The sequence below is a fragment of the Lissotriton helveticus genome, chromosome 12 (assembly GCF_964261635.1).
Source record: "Lissotriton helveticus chromosome 12, aLisHel1.1, whole genome shotgun sequence".
Classification (NCBI taxonomy): Eukaryota; Metazoa; Chordata; class Amphibia; order Caudata; family Salamandridae; genus Lissotriton; species Lissotriton helveticus.
The window spans coordinates 846,026,944-846,046,823 of NC_136073.1; the positions used below are offsets into that span (position 1 = coordinate 846,026,944).

Below are 19,880 nucleotides of genomic sequence, written 5' to 3' on the forward strand. Positions count from 1 at the left end.
GTAATGAGGGCAAGAGCTGGCTCTTTCAACGACCCCCCCCAACCTCCCACCCCCTTTGAAAAGCTGGGGTCCTGGCCCAGAGCCCGCTTTGCCCATGCCTTAAAACTTCTTTGGAAACTTTCTCCTTTCTGGGAAAATAACTCTCCCAGGAGGGGGTTAATTCATACAGCTGAAATGCTTCAGCTGCAGTGGGAGGCAAGGGGTCTTGTCTGCTAAAACTGAAAGCGTGTCCGTTTCTTTTCTTTCGGTTTTAGCAGAGGAGTCATCCTGCCTCCCACTGCAGCTCGAGCATGTCAGCTACGAATTAACAGTCCTGCCAAGTATCACGCATCAGGCGTGACACTAACACATTTCAGTGTGGTGAGCCGCATCACCGCACTGAAATGCATTGTCACGCATTTGCATACTCAGCAGCCCTGGCACTGCCTAAATATCATGAAGTCAGTAAAAGTGTGCCAGCTGGCAGCGCGCCGTTCCTGACGAGCGTGCGCTGTTCCCCATGCAGGCTCGAGTCTTGCAGAGAGTGTTGAGGCTGCTGTAAGGCTGGCTAACTGTACAATGCAACAATGTTTCAGGTGATTTCCGCTGTGCCCTGCGGCTTTCACGCAACCTGAAGTCAACAGTGGTATAGTTTTAGTCTGGCGCCGAGTGGTTGGGAGATGTTAATTCCTGGTTGCAAGGCGGGGAGTTTGTTTTGGGAGGAAACGGTTTTGGCTGGCTAAAGGTGCGCAGGCGCCGACGCATTCTTGGCGTTCGCAGCACTGCCTGCTGCTCACCTGACCAGGCCGCCATTGCGTGCTGTACCACCACGGTGAATTATTTTTCATCACCGGAGCTCTGCCTCACGTCAGACCCGCGGCACTTGGAATTGCACGGAGACTGACTGAGGCAGACGGTTGTGGCAGCATTGGCCAGGACTTTCATTTGACCCGAGCCATGGCCTGACCATAGCTGCCAAGGTTTCAGATTGCTAAGTGTGACATTTTCAAAATGTCAGTGTAATTATGAGTGACATTTCAACGACTAGGAGTGACACTTTCTCACAAGCAAAATCAAGCAATGAAGATGAGGGATACCTATAAATATCAGAAATTAAACCCACTTGGGCAACAAGAAACTCCAAGCACTAGAAATGGTCTCTATCCACATGGGACCTGGCCGAACAGGAAGGATGTGTGAGGCACCAATATGAACAAGTTACCCACAAAGCCAAGTGTCACACTGCCTCAGCTGACACATGCACAGACAGACCATTCTGCATTATCTTCACAGGTAGGTGCAATAATCTCCGATACAACATAGATGATAGCTTATTGCTGTCAGAAACCTGTTTTAAATTACCCGCTGCAGTTTCGAGAAATAAACCGCAAACTTAAAGGAAGGCACAGAAACGCACACTTGGTTACGGCTATTATTATTCTTTTAGCACTAAAGTGACAGTGGAAGTGCATACCATATTGCATACTGCATACATGTCCGATTTTTAACATGCTGTAGAATACAGCCTGTTCATTAAGACATCACATGACATTGACTGCAGACTATGTATGTAGACATTTCTAAAAGGTGGAGGTAAAGGGATGAGAAGGAAAAAGAAGGAAGAAGAGAAAAACAAATGAAGGCAGGAGAGAGAAGGAGGGAGACCATGGGAGCAGGGAGAGGGGTGAGAGGGGAGGAGATAGACAAAAGGAAGAGAGGGAAAAATAAAAAAGAAGGGGTATATGTGATATTGGAGGAGAGAGAGATGGCCAAAATCAGAAATGGAAGGGGAAATGCAAATGTGAGGCACTTGACAAGGCTATTGCAGCAAGTAAATATAGCCAGACATGCGCTGGACACCTCATTTGAATTAGAGATAACATCTTAGTTAAGGAATGGAACACTGGTGTGCTCTGCTGTGAATTAGTGTACTGTTCCCCGGAAGCTGGTGAATTCCTTGCACCTACCGAGTACAGTGATTAGTGTCAGTGTTCCATCATGCTAGGATAAACTAAATGCTTCTGCACATCCAAGTATACCAGACCACAGAATGCCGATTCATTAGAAAAGTATGCTGCATGCATTAAAATAATTTTTAAAAAAACTTTCATAGCCCTGTGGGGGTTGCAGAAGGCAGTAGCAGGATGGCAGGTGAGCATCGTGCAGGTATCAGTTGGCACGCCTCGGTAGACACACACCCTCAGACTCAACCCAGAGTCTCTGCTTCTCCGGTTATATTTTTCAGCAGAAGGCAAACAGCCTTGAGGCTTCCAGATCAGCTGTTAGCAATTCTAGGCCTGTGGCAACCCAGGGACCTGAGTGCAGCCTGATCGGCTCTGTGCCTGCAAGATAGGAGAGCTCAGGGACAGGTCGGAAGTTACAGAGAGGTCTTCTCACTGAGCTCCCCCCCCCCATGGGAATGCTAGTGATTAGAAAACTCCTTCAGGGGAGAATGCAGCAGGCGGGTGTGAGCAGGGGAGCAACGCTTCAGGCCCCCTGCCCCCCCCCCCCCGTTGTGTGTGTCAGCCCGGGCTGATACAGCTTCCCGGGCAGACACAAGCCGCACCCAAGTACTTCACAGGTCTTTAAAAGACCATTTGCTTCTTAATGAGGCCTTGTTTGTTTGTCAGCCCTTCTTGGAGCCCTTGCATCTCGACTCTGCCTCTTTCTGGAAGAATCGCCCCACCCTCCACCCTCCCCGCAATTTGGATCTAGTTGCGCCTCTGGGTGTGAACAGTCATGGTGCAGAGTAAAATTAAGGTTATTTACACAGTGAAGGGTTTCAACATCTTTGCCATAACATCAGCGCATTACATTTTACACTCCTACGTTTGTAATCGAAAGAGGCCCACTTCACCTTTCATCCCAATTAGGCAGACAAGAATAGTTTCAAACAGGGTATATAAATGCTAAATAAATTAGCAATAGTGCAACATGCAGTCATGCTAGGACACTACAAAACTTCTGTGAGTTGCAGTGATTTATGTACACGACAGGCACCCACTGTGGCAGCTACCGATGATCGCATGCTCTCTGAAGGAATAATTTAATAATCACACGCACATAGTCCGGTGGCTGCATTGCAGCTCTGCTCTCTCACTTACTTCTCTAAGTTGCAGAAGCTCGAGCCACCACAGCATTTACCGATTGCCGCGTCACGTGCCTACTCAGACAGTCTTCTGGGTCTTATTAACCCCCTCCTGGGAGAGTTATCAAAACAAAAGAACAGGTCGATTTCCCCTCCCTCCCCCCTCCAACCATACCGGCTCTAAGAAGGCTTGCGACGGACGGACGCAGGAAACAAAGATAAGATTGGTGTGGAGTGCGCGCCCCCCCCCTGGGATGGTGTCGAGCCCCCCAGGGGGGCGCGCCCCGCAGATTGAAGAACTCTGCGCTAGAGCTTGCTATGCTGCAAAGTGGAAAAGATTTGTAATTTACTGTACAAATAACCAAATCAACCCACTAGATGCTTCTATTCAAAACATGTTACCTTTTGCATCTACTACAATGTAACCCAGCGTATACATCCATTAGATTACATCTCGCTGCACTAGCAACCTATCTCCAAAACAGACAACACTTGTCTTTGATAGCTGGTACTCTAAACAAAGCGTTTATGTAAGGACTTGAAAGAATAATTCCACCTAGAGTTCCACCCTCTCCATTATGGAACTTAAATGTAGTCCTTACCAGATTCATGGGTCCCCCGTTTGAACCTATGCATAAATGCGAATTACAATTTCTCACCTGAAAAGTAGCTTTCCTAGTTGCAATCACCTCTCTCAGAAGAGTCAGTGAACTCCAGGCATTAACCATACAAGAACCATTTCTACAAATTCATCATAACAAAGAGGTTCTTAGGACTAACCCAAACTTTCTACCTAAAGTCGTGTCTGCTTTCCACCTTAACCTGTCTGTAGATCTCCCAGTGTTGTTCCCTCTACCAGACTCAGTAGCAGAACGAGCTCTTCACACGCTAGACGTAAAAAAAATTGATACTTTACTACATTGAAAGAACAAAATCTTTTAGAACAACTAGACCGCTTTTTATGGCTTTCTCCCCACCTCAAGGCAATCCAATTTCAAAAACGGGAATTGCAAGGTGGATTGTTAAATGCATCCAAATATGCTATGCTAAAGCCAAACGCATGTTATCCATTCCCCCTAGGGCTCACACGTAATCTAGGGGCATCTATGGCTTTCTTAGAACATTCCCCTAGATGACATCTGCAAAGCAGCAACTTGGTCTACACCACACACCTTCACAAAACACTATTGTGTAGACATGCAGGCAAAACAACAAACTAGTGTGGGCCAGGCTGTATTAAGAATACTGTTCCAAACCACTGAACAGATACAGGTAGCCACCGCTAAAGAGGTAACTGCTGTATAGTCTATGCATAAGTATACGATCTACAGCTCATATGCCTCGAACGGAAAATGCTACTTACCAGTATGCCTCTGTTCTTGGCATGTAGAGCTGTAGATTCGTATACGCCCACCCACCTCCCTGGATACCTCTATCTGTACAAGTACTATCTTACTTATGGACATCCTTTTCTATTTCTCACTAACTCCATCATAACCCTCCATGGCAAAACAATCTGGAGATGGAGTCGATGCCCATGCGCACTATTGTCCTAAGGAGGAGTCACCTACCTCGTGACTACAAAGACTTCTTCCAAGACAAAAAACAAAGTGCAAACATCTCAGCCCAACACCAGATGGCGATCTATGCATAAGTATACAAATCTATAGCTCTACATGGCCAGAACAGATGCAGACTGGTAAGTAGCATATTCCATATGAGTTATAGCCTCTGTCTAAACTCTCGGTGGTTTCCAGCCGTAAACTCAAAGCTATGTGGGATGTAGAAGGGGCCTGCAAACCCTGGAATATCTTTCCACTGTCATTAAAAAAAGAAAAAAAGTCTAGCTACACCCTCCGTTTTCCCCAAGAAATACTGGGTTACCTCCGGGTCCCCGGACATATCCGTGGGCCTCATGTCAGATACTGAAGTAGCTTATGTTCTAGAATTCCTACTTCTTTCAGTTCAGCCAGTCATTTAATTCTTTAATTTTCAACTACTTTCTCCCCAAGGTTTCCTTCACTACATGATTATAGTTAATGTTTGCATTTATGTAGTATTTGTGGTGCTTGCATGGTGTGAACTTGTTGCTCAAGTTCCTGTCACCTGTTGAACTAGGTGGTTTTCTTTGTTCAATGCACCCTAATGACTTTTATTTCCAGATTCTATATTCTGCTCCTAACCTTCATTACAGGAGATAGCTAAATGCAGCTTACTAACAGTACTGTATAGAGACTTCCAGTTTGGCTGGATGAAGACTTACTGGGTATCAGGGCAGTGACTGTGATGATCATCAATACCTAGACCTCGACCACTAGATGATTGCGTGTCTCCTGCTAGTTAGCTTTCACGGTACTGGTCTAATCGATGGATCTACTGACCCAATTTCTTTGGTCTTGACAAATGCTTCTTGAGCTGTGCTGGCTTTAGTTCCTTTAGTAGCCCTGCAGTTCTTGGTAACTATACAGTTCGAGGCATATGAGCTGCAGAATACATACTTGTGCATAGATCGCAATCTGGAGTTGGGGTTGGATGTTTGCACTTTGTTGTCTTGGAAGAAGTCTTTGTAGTCACGATATAGGTGTTGACTCCTTTGAATGATAGTGCGCATGGGCATAGTCTCCATCCTTAGATTGTTTTTTCCGCCATCGGGTTCGGATGTGACTCACTGCGCTCCGGTTCTGCACCGTGTTTCCAACCCTTTTCGACGCGCAACCCAACAACACTCAACGGTATTGTTTAGTTCATGTGCACTTCGACGCGCTTACTTCAAAATCCTCGATTCCGGTCGTCGACGCGGGCAGCTGGGACTATCTGCGCTATTCGCCCCTACGGCTAATGGAAAGCACTCCATTTAAAAAATGCCCCTAGTGTGCAGCTAAATGTCCACACACTGACCACCACAAGGTCTGCGTCCTTTGCTTCTCACCAGAACACGAGGAAAGGAATTGCCAGGCCTGCGCCTCTTTTCGCTCCAAAAAGACTATCCGTGATCGCCGGGCTCGATGACCTCTTATGGCTCAACGGGCTGCACTAGTGCCACACAATATTTTCGACGAAGGCCCCGATGTTCCAGAGGCAGAGGATTTGGAGGAGCTAGAGATCGTCTCTAAAGTTGATGACTCCAACTCCGATGACCACATTACTCCAGGTCACCGAGTGAGTACAAACGTCCATGCCCCTGCCCCATTTGATAAACAGAAGGCTCCGGTCCAAACTTTGCCTGAAGGCCTAGGTTGAGACAGAGGAAAAATTTCAGAAGCCCCACCTCCGGCTCCGAATACAAAAAAAAAGCCTTCCGGCGGCTCGGGACCGAGCAAGCCGTATGCTGGTACCCATAAAACACCTTCGGTACCGAAATCAGGAACACACCCTATTCCTGTTGCACACAAAAAGGCCTTGGTATCGAAATCTTCGGCACCGAAAGACCATAAGGCCTTGGAACCGAACAAACACCAAAAACGTACGGATCCGAAGATGATTTTGGACTCGACATTGAAGCCAAAGGAGCACAAGAACCCCTCCTACGGCTCCAGAGCTCAAATCGAAAACACGCTTGGAACTGAAAAAATCTGCGCCGAAAGGAGACAACAAGCGGGAAGAACTGTTTCGACCAGATCCTATCGATCCGAAACAAGACGTTACATGTTGACCCTAAAACAGGTCATATTGTCAAAGAGGAAATTGGATACCTCACACCCTCCTGAGTTACCTGTGAAGAAAAGAGACTCTGCAACTTCTCCCATAAGACCCTCTTCTTCTATTCTTCCTACCAAACCTTTGTCTCCTACAAACTCCCCTATACACTCTCCTATACTTCCATACTCACCCTTACCACCACAGGATGAGGATGATCTAGGGAACTGGGGTGGACACAATAAGGATCCGTTAGATGACCCTGATAACACTACTCCACCACAGGATACATGGGATGATTACAACAATCCCACAGATCCTCCAGACCTTCCTGATCCAGATGTATTCCCATCTAGGCCATCCCCTCCTGACAATATAGGTTTTAGTCCGCTCATTAATAGGGCTGCGCAATATCATGGGGTTGAACTACATTCAGCCCCCATGGACGAAGATTTCCTACTAGATACATTTGCTCAGTCACAAAAATCAATACATACATTACCCATGCTTAAAGGTGTCATTAAACATGCACTAGACATATTTAAAGACCCTGTCAGGACCAGGATTCTCAATCCTCGGATTGATAAAAAAAAAGAAACCTGCCCCATACGATCCAATTTACATTAAAGGACATTACCTTTAGATTCTTTGGTAGTCTCAAATGCAAGAAAACGTGCTTATTCCCAAACCTCTGGCGATGCTTCACCTTCAGACAGAGAGTCTAAACTGATAGATCTATCAGGCAAACGAGTTACCTCCCAAGCAGCCAATCACTGGAGAATAGCTAATGCACAAGCACTGCTTGCCAGATATGACGGGGCACACTACAATGAGCTTGAAGATCTTATCCAACATTTACCTGACCAATACAAAGCCTTCGGGAGAGGGAGACGAAGCTCCTCGTTGCGAAGCTGAAAAATAAAAAAGATAAGAAGGCTTCCAAGACTCGAGGTCTCGATCGAGGTCGCGTTCGGAGTCGTCATCAGCACATGCTTCAAAGTCCTCGAGGATGAAGCACAAGAAGAGGAGCCATGAGTCACGTAATCACTTGGGGAAGGACTCGAGTTCGAAGCCGAAGTCGCAAGTGAGGCTTCTTCGTAAGGAAGCAGAGGCTTCGGCGTCGGAAGCACAGGACTCTGATTGTGAGGCATCGCGTGCGAATTCGCCAGGATCACCGAAGCAGCAGGCGAACCCTTCTCTGGGTGCATTTCGCTCCTTTCGTGGCCAAGGAAGGGGCGCCCCCACACGTGCTGCCAGCCGCGCACCGCAGAGTAATACCCAACGCGGTGGCGGCCGTGGAAACCGCCGTGGAGGCGGTCGGGGACAACAGCGAGGACAGTCCCCACCTTCCCCTGCAGCATCCACCTCAAAACCCTCCTAGTCTGTGCTTTCAAAGCCCATGTGACGCCAGTGGGGGGCAGGGTACGCCATCACCTCCTCCACTGGCGCACTGTCACATCGGACAGGTGGGTGCTGCAAATCGTCCGAAGGGGCTACTCCCTCCCCTTCGAGGCGACCCCTCCAGCCATGCCACTGCAAAACCACCGCGTATCGGGGATCATTTGCGACTTCTGCAGGAGGAAGTTACGGCCCTCTTGGCCAAGGGGGCCATCGAGCGCGTTCCTGGGCCAGAAGTAGGGTGTGGTTGCTACTCCCACTACTTTCTGGTACCCAAGAAGGGCAAAGGGGGCCTACGCCCTATCTTGGATCTACGGAACGTCAACAGCTTACTCCGGAAGGAGAAGTTCAAAATGCTGACACTGGCTCAGGTCTTGGCTGCCCTGGACCCAGGAGACTGGATGGTAGCGCTGGACTTGCAGGATGCTTATTTCCACATCCCCGTCCTGCCGGCCCACCGGCGCTACCTGCGGTCCACTGTTGGCCACGAGCACTTTCAGTTTACCGTGCTCCCCTTCGGCCTTACCAGCGTCCCACGGGTGTTCACAAAGGTGATGGCGGTGGTCGCAGCTCATCTGCGCAGGTTAGGGGTTTCAGTCTTCCCCTACCTCGACGACTGGTTGTTGAAGGCGGGCTCGCCCCAGACAGTAGTCAGCCAACTCCAGACGACGGCAGACCTCCTGCACCAGCTGGGGTTCTCCATCAAAGTGCCGAAGTCACACCTTTGTCCCTCTCAGAAGCTCCTCTTAATCGGAGCAGTCCTCGACTCTGCGCAGTTTCGGCTTTATCCTCCCGAACAGCGGGTTCGGGATATTCAGGCTCTGATTCCACTATTTCAGCCTTTATCCTGGGTCTCGGTCAGGTTGACGCTGCGGCTTCTGGGGCTGATGGTCTCCTGCATCCTACTGGTGCATCACGCCAGGTGGCGGATGCGGGCTCTGCAGTGGGACCTGAAGTTTCAGTGGGCCCAGCATCAGGGCAACCTGTCCGACCACGTCCTGATCTCAGAGGGCACTGCGAGACAGCTGCAGTGGTGACTCACGGACCGCAATTGGGTCAGCGGCAGATCCCTCTCCCTTCCCCAACCGGAGCACGTAGTTGTGACGGACGCGTCCCTCCAGGGCTGGGGAGGCCACATGGGAGAGGCGGAGATCAGAGGCCTATGGTCTGCGGCGGAGTCCTGGCTCCATATCAACCTTTTGGAGCTGCGGGTGATTAGTCTAGCACTGAAGGCATTCCTCCCCTCTGTCCGGGGGAGTGTAGTGCAGGTGTTCACGGACAACACCACCGCCATGTGGTACTGCAACAAACAGGGCGGGGTGGGGTCGTGGTTCCTATGCCAGGGGGCTCTGCGCCTCTAGCAGTGGCTGGTACATCAGGGCGCGACATTGGTGGTTCAACACCTGGCAGGTTCTCTGAACGCCAGGGCGGACGAGCTCAGCCGTCGGTGCATGATGAATCACTAAAGGCGTCTGCACTCGGACGTGGCGCACGGCCTCTTTCAGCAGTGGGGAGAGCCGTGGTTAGATCTATTCGCCAATGAAGAGAACGCGCAATGTCATCAGTACTGCGCGTTGGAATTTCAAAGGCGGCACTCGCTCGGAGACGCTTTTCGTCGCGAGTGGAGTTGCGGTCTGTTGTACGCCTTTCCGCCTATACCACTTCTGCCCAGAGTGCTGAAGAAGATCAAACGCGACCGGGCCCAAGTCGTCCTTGTGGCTCCGGACTGGGCACGAAGATACTGGTATCCCGAGCTACTCAGCATGGCAGTCGATCCCCCTGTTCGTCTGCCTCTTCAGGAGGACCATCTGTCGCAGCAGCAGTGGACGGTCCTCCACCTGAACCTGTCCAGTCTCCACCTCCATGCTTGGAGATTGAGCGGCGACAGTTGAGGCCATTTGACTTGCCTCCTGAAGTCGGTAATGTAATTCTGGCAGCCAGGCGTCCCTCCACAAAATCGGTATACGCCTGCAGGTGGAATACATTTGTGGCATGGTACACAGCAAAGGCTGTGGATCCACTTTCTGCCCCTCTTTCTGAGGTTCTTCTCTTCCTTCTTTCTCTTGCCCAGCAGGGCTCTGCTCTGGGCACTATCAAGGGCTACCTTTCTGCCCTTTCAGCCTTACTAAGGCTGCCTGATCAACCTTCTTTGTTCAAGTCCCCTATTGTAACTCGTTTCCTGAAGGGCATCACACACATGTTCCCTCCTGTTCCATTCGTGATGCCTCAGTGGGACTTGAACCTTGTTCTTACCTTTCTGATGTGCGCTCCCTTTGAGCCACTTCACAACTGTCCTCTCCGCCTTCTTACTCTGAAGACTGCTTTCCTGGTGCCATCCCCTCTGCCAGGAGAGTGAGTGAGCTCCAGGCTCTTTCATCTAAACACCCTTTCCTTTCTGTGCATCCGGTAAAGGTTGTGTTGCGGACTAGGCCATCTTTCCTGCCCAAGGTTGTCACAGCCTTCCACATCGGGCAATCTATCACCTTGCCCACCTTCTTTCCGCCTACGCATCCCTCTAAAGAGGAAGAGCGGCTCCACCGTCTGGACCCAAAACGTGCAATTTCGTTCTATCTAGATCGCACACGCTAGTACCGGGTGGATGACCAACTCTTTGTTGGTTACGTGGGCGCTAAGAAGGGACGGGCGGTGCACAAGAGGACCATCTCTCGGTGGGTCGTCTTGTGTATCAAGGCATGTTACTCCTTGGCGAGGAAGGAGCCTCCTGTTGGGCTGAGGGCCCATTCCACTCGGGCCACGGCAGCTATCACTGCCCTGGGCCGGGTAGTCCCCCGGTAGTACCGGCAGGACATCTGTCAGGCAGCTACATGGACATCCCTGCACACGTTTGCAAGACACTACTGCCTGGACAGCCAAGTCCGGAGGGATGACTTCTTTGGCCGTTCCGTCCTCCAGGACTTTCTGGTGTGATTATTGGTGGTTCGCAGACCCACCACCGGTGTTGGTATTGCTGGGGTATCTATTCTAAGGTAAGAAATATAATACTAACCTGTTTCTTTCAGATGAACAAGTTACTTACCTTTGGTAACAATATATCTGTAAGAAACAGCAGTTGGTATTAGATTCCCTACCGCCCCACCCATCCTCCCCGTTCTGCGAACCGATATCTAGGGTTAAGGTCATCCCCTTTCAGGGCCCTAGTTTCAATGGCACAGTGTTGGTTTTTAACATGACTCTGCGTTTCTGGCGGGGAAAAGCTGTGTCTAAGAACAGACGTCAGTACGGGGAGGCGGTGTCTAAGTACTCAGACGACGTCATCACGGCGCCCCCGGAGCCGCAGACTACGCCTACCGACGCGCAAGAGTACTGCTATGGAAAAATTTCCGGATCCAGTCTGACGCCTGGGGATATTCTAAGGTAAGGAATCTAATACTAACTACTGTTTCTTACAGATATATTGGTTCGAGGCATGTGGGCTGCTGAATTCACATCTTATGCATAGATCGCCGCCTAGTGTTGGGTCCGGATGATTGCACATTGTTGTCCTGGAAGAGTCTTCGAAGTATCACGAGATAGGTGGCTCCTCCCCTGGACTACAGTGCGCATGGGCATCCTCTCCATCCTCAGATTGTTTTTTTCTACCATTGGGTTCGGATGTACTTTTCTTCACTCCAGTTCGGAAACTTTTCTGAAAGGCCTTCGGGGTCGTCGGTATTGTTCCTTTTGATCGGTGCCGAGTTCTTCTTCCAGTTTTTCGAAGCAGGACGTCGAAGAGCGCCGCGAGGCCTTTTCGACACCAGAGGCCTGATCGTCGATGGAACTGAGCCCGTTCAAACGATGCCCCCTTTGTAATTCAAAATACCCGCACATCGATGTACACCCGGTGTGCAACAACGAGGACAACTGTTTAGCTTGTGCTCGGTTCCGGTCGAAGAAGACGCTTAGGCTCCGACGTGCATCAAGACAAACGATGCCGAAGCCAGCGCCCGACCCGGTAAACATCTTCGACGAAGACGACAATGAGGTCGTCCAGACTGAGGATCCAGAACAGACGTCGGATCCAGGTTCAGACCACGACTCCATCTACTATGAAGAAGACGCGGAGCACGTCATTGAAGATGAACCCGTCGAAGAGGTAAGGGACGACGTGTCCCCCATCGGAGCCGTCGATGACGACTCGAGTGATGAACTAGGCCCAACAGTGGGTACTGGGCCTAAACAAGACACTCTTAAGCTTTCCAAGGCTCCGGTCGAGGCATCGGCGAAAGGCCTTAGCCAAGATCATAATAAACATTCTATAGCCCCGCGTCTCGGCCCGGCTAAGAATACGTCACAGGAGCCATCGGTCGCCCAAACAAAAGCGAAACCGAAAGCCACCGAGGAACATTCGAAACCGAAACTGATAAAGTGTGCCATCGGATCGAAGAGTGTCAGCACATCGGAATCGACGTCGAAGACAACTGTCGACGACCCTAAAAGGTCAACCGCAAAGGGTGTCGATCCGAAGATTGGTGCGCTAAAGACCCTCGCTAAAGCCAAACACGTCGAACCGACGAGGTCGGCGTCCACGGACAGCGACGTAAACAAGGGACTCTACTCTCAGAAGGCCCTCCAACCGAGGCACCGAGTCCAAAAACAACAGCTCGTCAAAGCCCTCGAGCCGAAAACAAAAAGTGCCTCGAAGGAGCAAGTCGAATCGACGAAAAAAAGCGCACCTCAAACGCAAGCACCAAAGTCGACGCACAGTAAAACGCACGACGACAAGGCAAGGTCTGTCGGTCCCATATCGGCGCCAGGACAGCAACAGCTGATAAAATTCGGACTGCCCCCAACGGCACGGCCTAAGGCTACCGATCCAAAAAAAAGGGATCGAACACTCCAAAACTGTGACACTTGGCAAACTGAGTCATCCTCAAGAAACAAGCGTTGTGTATCAGGAGCCCTCCTATAATGAACAGTCGAAGCTCCATATCGACGCCGACACTGGTACTCTTACTATTTATCAACGAAAAATCAGGTCGGAAAATCCAATGGAATCCTATAAAATTCCACTAAAAAAGAAGAGGGACTCTTCCACATCACCTGTTCTTTTTGAAAGTGTGCAGTACCATGACCAGGACACTTATGCATACTCACCCACACGCTCTACTGAGGAGCTAGGGTACAACTATGAAGATCAATATAGTTACCCTGCAGACACTGATCAAGATGAACAGGCTCAAACCTGGACAGACACTGCTGACCAGGGGGAGTCACAACCTATCCCTGATACTCCCTCTTATCCTATAAAGACTTTGCCCACGGAGGATACAGCGGCATTTAGCGCGCTAATAGAGAGGGCAGCACATAATTATGATGTGGACATGCATGCTGACCCAATTGAGGAGGATTTCTTATTTGACACTTTCTCCACTTCAGAGAAATCCGTTAAGACATTGCCAATGTTAGAAGGTGTCCTCAAACACGCAGGAGACATTTTTAAGGAGACCACAAGAGCAAGGGTTATTAACCCCAGAATTGAACGGAAATATAAACCGGCGCCTGTGGACCCTACATACATTAGGGGACAGTTGCCTTTGGACTCTTTGGTAGTCTCCAATGCTCGTAAACGTGCCAACTCCCAAACTACTGGTGATGCTCCTCCTCCAGACAAGGAGTCTAAAGTGTTAGAAGCCTCTGGGAAAAGGGTGGCTGCACAGGCAGCTAATATCTGGAGAATTTCCAACACACAGGCCCTTTTAGCCAGATATGACAGGGCACATTTTGCAGCGTGAATCTTTCTGGATTCACTATGCTGTGCATTATTCCGCGGTCTTGTGGTTGGGTCCGGATTCGTAGTCTTTTCTTTGTTTTTTTTTTTTTTTTTCTCTTTGCCCAGGTGGGCGTCGGCGTCACACCCCCTTTGGGTGTATTTCCGGTGACGTCGGCATGCTTCCTGCGGAAGCTCCCACTCTTGGGCGCCATCTTCAGATTCTTTTTTTCCGCGGTCGGGTCTGGATCGTTCCCGTTTGGGCTCCAGACATTTTTGGAGAAAGAAGAAAGAAAATACAGAAAAGACGAGGAGAAGTCATCTGAAGACTCCAGGGGACTTCACCGACGAAAGACAAGCAAAGATAAGGCGTTTTCCATCCAGATCTTCGACGACCGTCGACGAACACGCGACCAGAGAGGCCCTGGACGCTCGAGGATGGACAACACGCCGTTCAAGTTCTGCCGTAACTGCCACCACAAGTACGCGCAGAAGGACCAGCACCCGGTATGCAACCTTTGCCTACCGGTGGACCACGAAAGCGGAGACTGCAACGCCTGTTCCGCCTTCACCCCGAAGACCCTTCGTGTGAGAGAGAGGCAGAGGGTAGCACACGCCGCCCTGCAGGGGAAGGCCCCGACCCCGTCGCTCTACGAGCTGGGGATGTCCTCCGAGGAAGAAGACAACGCTGCCGCCGAAGACGACAGCTACACGGTCGTAGAGACCGATTACACGAAGACTTCTGACAAGGTAGGAGACTCTTCGGCCCCCAAGAACCCGAGAGACTCTGAGTCTCGAAAAATCGAGGGCAAGACCCCGAAAGCGCCGACGCCAAAAAAGGCGGCGTCCGCGACTACTCCCAGGCCCAGCGGATCCTCAGAGAAGGAGTCCCCGGCGCCGAGAGCTGCTGATCAGCAGAAGACGTCGAAAATCGTCCCCGAAAAGGATCGATCGACGAGGGAGAAAGACCCGAAACTGTCGACGACGACCAGAGACCCGATATCCGGTTCGACGTCGAAAACTTCGACTCCGAGAGGCACGGCGACGAGCCATCCGTCGAAGAGAGCGGCGGAACCATCCGACGCGGAACACGCGGCCGAGATGGAAAAGAAAAGAAGGCGCCTCGAGGCAGAAATGGAGAACTTCATGCAGCGGAAAAAAGATTTCGACGCAAGGATGAAGGCCTTCACGATCCCTCACAAGACCAAGCCACCAGTGCTGGAGGCGGTCGAGGAGGAAGAAGAAGAGGTCGCCGAAGTCACCGAGCAAGACCAGGACGTCGAGGTGTTCGACGACCAGGAGGAGTACGAGAATCCCCACGAGAGCTACAGCTATGGGGAGGAAGATGAGGGCAGGACAGACACAGAGTCGGCGCCCTATGACCTTCAGGAGGTAGATTACATCGATGTCGACACCGACAGCCCGGAGGAGGTGGTCGACACCTACCCCTCGAGGCCCTCGCCGCCGGACGACATCGGGGCCTACAACGCGGTGATACAATCTGCCGCAGCAGCTTTCAAGCTCAAGCTCGACGAAGAGAAGCAGAAAGCAGACTTCCTTCTGGAAACATTGCTCCCAACACAAACGAGGAGCCAGTTCCTCCCGATGCTCGAGAGCGTCTTGGCTCAGGGGAAGGAAGCTTTCAGGGAGCCCGCAACATGCAAGGCAGTAACTCCCAGAACTGAGAAGAAGTACAAGCATGCCGCAAAGGACCCGGCCTACATTCAGGGCACGGTCTCCGCAGACTCCATTATCACGGCCACAGCAAGGAGGAGGGCTAACGTACCCACTACCTCGGGCCCGCCACCGGATAAAGAGAGCAAAAGGATGGATCTGGTGGGCAGAAGGATCGAACGGAATGCCGCGACCCACTGGCGCATGGCTAATTCCAACGCCCTGGTAAACAGACACATGTACCAAATCATGGAGGGACTGGGGCAGTTGGTGAAGGACTTGCCCCAGGATGCCAAGCAGAAAGCCGAAAAGCTAATTGAAGAGGGGAAGAATGCTGCAAATTCTTGCCTTAAGACGGCCCTGGATGGGGCAGACACCGCCAGCAGGCTCATGATGATGGGCGTCACGGAAAGGAGACACGCCTGGCTCAGGATATCCGGTTTCAAACCGGAGGTGCAACACAGCATCCTGAACACACCATTCAACGGCAGTACGCTTTTCGGACAAACAGTTGATGAGCAACTCAGCCAACTTAAGAAGGATAACGAAACAGCAAGATCCATGGGAGCATTGCAGTTCAGAGGGAACAAGAGGGGCACCCCGTCACGGAGGCCCGGCGGAAGAGGCGGAAACCAGCCAGGTACATCACACCAGGCTTTCCAGCAAACGCACCAGGCAGACTCGCAGGGTCAGCAGGGCCATCAGAAACAGCCCTGGCAGTACCAACAAAGAGGCCAGTCCTTTCGAGGGAGAAATGGACGGGGACAAAATAGAAGAGGGGGCCAGCAGCCCACCTCCAAGTGACTTCAAAAAAATCCGTGTGCCCACCCACAAAAAAGATCCCAGGGGGCAGCACGTACAGATGGGTCAAGACAAACTAGACACCTACGACCACAGGACACCAGTGGGAGGAAGATTAAGATTCCACCTCCAGGAGTGGAGAGGAATCACATCAGACAAATGGATCCTCAACATTATCCAATTCGGATACTGCATAGAGTTGGAGGCGAGGCCAACAAACAGAAAACCAAGAAGAAAGCCGCTAGCAAGCAAGCAGCTGCAGTGCCTTCAGGAAGAAGCAAAAGAACTCCTGCAGAAGCAGGCCATAGAAAGGGTACCCTTCAAGGAAAGAAACACAGGAGTATACTCAACATACTTCCTGGTACCAAAAGTAGACGAGACAATGAGGCCCATTCTCGATTTACGGTTCGTGAACAAATTCATAAGAACGCAAAAATTCAAAATGACCTCCCTGCAAGAGGTGCTCCCACAGTTGCAGACCGGGGACTTCATGGTCACTATAGACCTCAAAGACGCATACCTGCACATCCCAATGAACAGGAAGCACAAGCACATGCTCAGGTTCACCGTCGGAGAAAGCCACGACCAGTTCACGACACTGGCCTTCGGTCTAAAATCGGCACCAAGAGTTTTCACAAAGTGCCTCGCAGCAGTCGCAGCGCACCTAAGAAGGCAGGGAATACATGTATACCCTTACCTGGACGACTGGCTGGTGAAAGCAAACTCATACCAGAAATGCAAGCTGCACGCACATACAGTGACCAGCACGCTCATAAACCTGGGGTTCTCCATCCATTGGAAGAAATCATCAATGGAGCCGGAACAAGTGAAGATCTTCCTGGGAGCACAGATCAACACCTTACAGGGCAAGGTGTTCCCCAGCGAGAAGAGGGCGAGGGCGCTGGTGAAGGAAACTCGCCTCTACCGGAAGGGACAAGCTCGGACAGTGAGGACGGCGAGCAAGATCATGGGGATGATGGCATCATGCATCCACCTGGTACCGAATGTACGACTCCACATGAGACCCATTCAAGAATGGCTACAGGAGCAATGGTCACAAGCTACAGGCAGTTGGGAGGATCTAGTGGTTGTAACGCACGCAGTGCAGAAGGAGATGACATGGTGGACCATGGAGAACATAGCAAGGGGAAAGCCTCTAACGCCCCCAACGCCAACAGTGACCATCACCACAGACGCATCCCTGAAGGGATGGGGCGCTCACATGGAGGAGCTCAAGGTGAGGGGACTGTGGACACCGACGGATGCCACAAAGCACATCAATTACTTAGAATTGAAGACAATCTTCCTTGCACTGAAGGCCTTTCAAACAAGACTGTACAAGCACAGGGTATTGATACAAACAGACAACACCACTGCGATGTTCTACATCAACAAGCAGGGGGGCACACAGTCCGCACCGCTTTCAACGCTGGCGCAGGAGATATGGAGATGGGCCATCCCTCTCAAGATAGACCTGCTAGCCATACACCTACCAGGGAAGGACAACATACAAGCCGATTGGCTCAGCAGGCAGACATCGGCATCCCACGAGTGGGAGCTCAATGCTCAGGAGACAAGATACCTGTTCGACAGGTGGGGGACACCATCGGTGGACCTGTTTGCCACACGCCAGAATGCAAAATGCCAAAACTTCGCATCCAGGCAGCCCGAGGAGGGGACACTGGGGAATGCCCTATGGATAGATTGGTCAAGGACATTTGCCTACGCCTTTCCCCCGATACCACTGATGCACAGAGTACTGAGCAAGTGCAGAGCGAGCAACATGACACTGATACTGGTCGCACCGCAGTGGGCGAGGCAGACCTGGTACTCGCAGATCATGGAGATGACACAGTGTGCACCCCACAGATTCAGCAGGAGGAAAGATCTACTGTCCATGCAGAACGGAGAGGTACTGCATCCAGAGCCAGAGAGCATGAGCCTAGTAGCGTGGCTCCTGAGGACATAGAGTTCGCACATTTGAGACTACCAGAAAGCACCCTGAGGGTACTTCGGGAGGCACGAAGGCCCAGCACTCGAAAGTGCTACGTTGCGAAATGGAAAAGATTCACAATATGGTGCAGACAGGAAAGACTCCACAATAAGATGAAGAGGGACTCCACAGTGCTAAGGTACCTGACGCACTTACTGGAGAAGAACCTTAGCTCATCCTCGTTAAGAGTTCACTTGGCAGCGATAGTAGCCTACACAAGGGGAGAAACGTGCAGGAGCTTCTTCACATCACAGGTGGTGAAGAGATTCCTAGAAGGAGCGAAAAGGATCGCACCACCCAAGCGGGTGCCGCCACCTGCATGGAACTTGAACACAGTCCTAACGGAACTCATGAAAGAGCCCTTTGAACCACTTCACAAGGCCTCCCTAAAGATGCTAACTATGAAAACAGCCTTCCTGGTTGCGATAACGTCCTTACGCAGAGTAAGCGAGCTTCAAGCGCTGACGCTACAAGAACCATACATACAAATACACAACGATAGAGTTGTGATGAGGACTGACCCACACTTCATGCCGAAGGTGGTATCCAATTTTCACATGAACCAGTCTATACAGATACCGAGTTTTTTCCAAAAACCCACAACCAGCGCAGAGAGAGCTCTGCACACCCTGGACGCCAGAAGGGCAGTCATGCACTACATTGAAAGGACAAAGGGGCACAGGAAAACGAAACAGTTTTTTGTGTCCTTCGCAAACAGCTTCATGGGCAAAGCAGTAACCAAAAGGACCATTGCACGATGGATCGCACAAACAATCCAACTCTGCCACAAACGGGCAGGACAGGAACTGGCTGAGGGGACACGTGCCCACTCCACCAGGAAGAAGGGCGCTACAATAGCCTTCCTGGCTAACACACCCATAGAGGACATATGCCTGGCGGCAACATGGGCTTCGGTGCACACGTTCACGAAGCACTACTGTGTGGACATACAAATGAACAAGGAAGCTCAAGTGGGACAGAAGGTGCTACAGCACATATTCAACACCCAACGCTCATCTTCCACCCAGCCGCCACAGAGATGAGAAACCGCTACAAAATCTATGCACAGCATAGTGAATCCAGAAAGATTCACGCTGCAAAACGAATAGTTTTCTTACCTGTCGGTGTAGTTTTGCAGCTTGAAGATCTTTCTGGATTCACTAGCGAACCCACCCACCTCCGCCAGAAAGATGAGGCTGGAGAGAGAAGAGGTGGTTAACTAAAGAATAGACTTTGAAAATACAAAGCGGTAAATACAAACTAAGAAGAACATTGCCATTACTTCGGAAACGAAAGAAACACGGAAAAAAAGAACCCGAAGATGGCGCCCAAGAGTGGGAGCTTCCGCAGGAAGCATGCCGACGTCACCGGAAATACACCCAAAGGGGGTGTGACGCCGACGCCCACCTGGGCAAAGAGAAAAAAAAAAAAAAAAACAAAGAAAAGACTACGAATCCGGACCCAACCACAAGACCGCGGAATAATGCACAGCATAGTGAATCCAGAAAGATCTTCAAGCTGCAAAACTACACCGACAGGTAAGAAAACTATTCGTTATGACACACTGGAGCAACTGCTACAACATTTGCCTGATGCCTACAAAG

The 19,880-nt window shown here is 50.8% G+C and overlaps 1 protein-coding gene across 6 annotated transcripts in view; it reads left to right on the plus strand.

The window, feature by feature from the left end:
* TCF3 (transcription factor 3) overlaps positions 1 to 19,880 on the plus strand; it is a 620,473-nt gene that overhangs the window by 377,267 nt on the left and 223,326 nt on the right. The window lies entirely within an intron of this gene.